This window comes from Bubalus bubalis, chromosome 13 (assembly GCF_019923935.1).
Source record: "Bubalus bubalis isolate 160015118507 breed Murrah chromosome 13, NDDB_SH_1, whole genome shotgun sequence".
NCBI lineage: Eukaryota > Metazoa > Chordata > Mammalia > Artiodactyla > Bovidae > Bubalus > Bubalus bubalis.
In genome coordinates, this window is record NC_059169.1 from 82,463,834 (window position 1) to 82,467,839 (window position 4,006).

Sequence of the window (4,006 nt, forward strand, 5' to 3'; positions counted from 1 at the left end):
AACCCTCCATATAAGGTAAGAATATATCCATTTACAAGGAAGAAACATCAGTTCTGGCAATTACTTAGCCTTTTCAAGATTAGAAAACACCCCCATTAATTAGATAATATAAATAATATCACATTAAAGACCACAAGGGAGCTTATGCCTTCTGACTAGGTGATCTTCAGCTAGGTTTGAGTGAACATCGAAAAATGATCTATGACCCTTTAACTTGGGAGAGGGATTCACCTCATGAAAGATGATTGTCTTCATCCCACATCCCTGACACTTTTTTCCTCATTAAAGTTCTGCCATCCATTTTTCTAAACTTATCCAGTAAAGAAGTTATTTTCAGTGAAACAGAATAAATTAGAATCCAATGCTAAGCCTCTCTCTCTCAAGTAAAAGATAAAGTTTTGTGTATGTGTGTGTGTGTGTGTAGAACTGATTTAGAATTTATGAGGGAACATACATCAACATAATAAAGGCCATGTATGAGAAACCCACAACTTATATACTCAGTGGTGAAAAATGGAAAGATTTTTACTTAAAAATAGAAATAACCCTATAACGCTCTCACCACTCTTGGTCCAGTTGGCTTGGATAAAATGTTAGTGGATGATATTGGTGATGTAACCATTATTAACAATGGTGCAACCATCCTGAAGCTACTGGAGGTAGACCATCCTACAGCCAAAGTTTCTTCAAGACAAAGAAGTGGGAGAAGGGACCACCTCCATGGTTATTATTGCAGCTGAACTTCTAAAAAATGCAAATGAACTGGTCAACAAGAAAATTCATCCCACATCAGTTATTAGTAGCTATTGACTTGCTTGCAAGGAAGCAGTGCAGTATATCAGTGAAAATCTGATTATTAACACAGATGAGCTTGCAAGGGATTGCCTGATTAATGCTGCCAAAATTATTGGAATAAATGGTAATTTCTTAGCAAATATTGTGGTAGATGCTTTGCTCACTGTTAAATACACAGATGTCAGAATTCAGCCTCTCTATCCAGTCCATTCCATTAATATTCTTAAAACCTATAGGAGGAGGCAGATGGAGAGCATGTTCATCATTGTTCAACTGTGTGGTAGGATCCCAAGACATGCCCAGGAGAATAGTTAATGTAAAAATTACTTGTCTTGACTTCAGCCTGCAGAAAACAAAAATGAAGCTTGGTGTACAAGTGGTTATTACAGTGTTTTGTGGAGACTGGTGCTATGACAGTTGGAAGAGTTTTTAAAAGAGACCTTAAATGCATTGCTAAAGCTTCCAGAGCAACTATTCTGTCAACCTGGCCAATTTGGAAGGTGTAGAAACTTTTGATGCTTCAATGATGGGACAAGCAGAAGAGGTGGTAGAAGAGAGAATTTGTGATGATGAACTGATCTTGATTATAAACACTAAGGCTCTTACCTCTGCATCAATCATCTTATGTGGGGCAAATGATTCCACGTATGATGAGAAGGAGCTCTCCTTACATGGTGCCCTTTGTGTGGTGAAGAGTGTTTTGGAGTCACAATCTGTGGTTCCAGGTGGGAGTGCTGTAGAGGCAGTCTTTTAAATATGCCTCAAGAAAAAGGCAACCAGCATGGACACCTGGGAACAGCTAGCTACTGTGGAGTCTGCAAGATCTCTTCTTGTTATTCTTAATACTCTGACAGTTAATGCTGCCCAAGACCCCACGGATCTGGTTGCAAAATAAGAGTTTCTCATAAGAGGCTCAAGTTGACCCAGAACGCACAAACCTAAAATGACTTGGTCAATGGTATATCCCATGACAACAAACAAGAAGGGGGGAAGGTTGAACCAACCATAGTTAAAGTTAACAGTTTGAAATTTGCAACTGAAACTGCAATTATCATTCTTTAAATTGATGATCTTATTAAATTATACCCAGAAAAAGAAGATTATGAGCATGGAAGTTATGGAGATGCTGTTCACTCTGGAGCCCTTGATGACTGATTTGATTTATTTATAGCAATGTGAGATGCAGCTTTCTTGTACCTCAAGTATTACATGTTGAAGTGCAAAGGCTGTCAAAAAAAAAAAAAAAAAAAGCAAGGTGCATTTCTATGCACTAACAACAAAGCATCTGAAAAAAAATAATAAAATTAACCCATTCACAGTAGATTTAAAAACGTAAAATAGTCAGGAATAAATTTAATCCAGGAAATCAAAAAAACTGTACAATAAAAATTAAAACCTTTGATGAAAGAAACAGAAGAAAACAAGCAAATGCAAAGATAGTGCATATTTATGGATTGGAAGAATTATTACTCTTAAAATGTCTATAATACCCAAAACCATTTACAAGTTTAATGCAATCTCTATCAAAATTCAGTGGAATTTTTCTTAGAAAAAGAAAAAAAAATCCTAATATTTGCATTTTTATTTGTAAGGAAATACAAAAGAACCTGAATAGCCAAAACCATTCAGAGAAAGGAAAACAAAGCCAGAGGCATCAAACACTACAAAACTATAGTAATGATTAACAGTATGATATTGGTTTTAAAACAGTTACTTAGATCCTTGAAGCAGATCAGCCCAGAAATAAGCCCACACATACATGTTCAAGTAGCATTTGACAAGGAAATCAAAGAACATTCAATGAGAATAATCTCTTCTACAAATGGTATTGAGAATAAAAGATAAACATATGCAGAAAAAAATGAAATTGGATCCCTATCTTACACAATACATAGAAATTAAAAACTTCAACATAAGGTTTGATACCATAAAATTCCCAGAATTTTGCATTTTAAGTTCCTAGAATTTCTTAGAAGGATTTATAGCTTCCACATATGGTAGAAGCTCCTTGACATTGGCCTGGGTAATGATTTTTTGGATGTAATACAAAAAACACAGACAACACAAGGAAAACTAAGTGGAACGCTATGTAGATAAAATTTTCTGCATGGCAAAAGAAACAATAAAATGAAAAGGCACGCTATGGAATGCATAAACTACTTGTAAACCATGTTCTGATAGAAATAAATAAAAGTAGCATCAACATATGTACACTACCAGGTGTAAGATGGAGAGCTAGTGAGAAGGGAAGGAGGGAGCTGGGGAGCCCAGTCTGGTGCTCTGTGCTGACCTGGAGGAATGGGGAGGGGAGGGAAGCTAGGGAAGGAGTGGATGTACATATAATTACAGCTGATTTGCATTCCTCTGCAGCAGAAATCAACATAACATTGCAAAAGTTAAAATATATAAATAAAAAATAGAAGAAAGAATTCATACAACTTAATATAAAAATTAATTAAAAATGACTGAGGAACTACATAGGCATTTTTTTTCAAAGATGACATACAAAAGAACAAGTACAAGAATATATGCTAAACATCATTAATCATCAGGGAAATATAAATCAAAAGCACAGTGAAATATCACCTTACACCTATTAGGATGGCTGTCATGAGAAAGACTAGGGATACAAAGTGTTGATGTGGATATAGAGATAAGAGAAAATGGTTTTTCTTTTTAAACTTTGAGAAGACTTCAGATAAATTGCCTTTTGAGAGCTCAAGAGCTAGCATGATGACATGTCAAACTAGGAAATTGTTCCTCTCTCTGGGAATCTTGGGTAAAAATGTATGATAAAATATGTTTGCCTTGTCATATATTGATTGGATGGGAGATAGCTAGGCAAACAGGGTCACTTTAGAACAATTGTCATGAAATTTGAGCTTTGGACACATTTTTGCTTAGTAGTATGGTTTTCCCTGGTGGCTTAGTGGTAAAGAATCTGCCTGCAATGCAAGAGCCTCAGGAGACCTGGGTTCGATCCCTGGGCTGGAAAGATCCATTGAAGGAGGGCACTGGCAACCACTCCAGCATTCTTTCTTGGAGAAGCCCATGGACAGAGGAGTATGGTGGGCTATAGTCCATGGAGTCGCAAAAAGTCAGACATGACTGAAGCGACTGAGCACGGCATGACACATGCTGCCTGCCAATTACAACCTCCTTGACTCTCATCTGGGTTCTGCTTTACCTAGGTTGAACAAAAGGACAATTA

At 36.5% G+C, this 4,006-nt stretch overlaps 1 pseudogene; it reads left to right on the plus strand.

Moving 5' to 3' along the window:
- Window positions 1-545: 545 nt before the first annotated feature.
- Window positions 546-2,045, plus strand: LOC102415110 (annotated as a pseudogene).
- The last annotated feature ends 1,961 nt before the right edge of the window (window positions 2,046-4,006 follow it).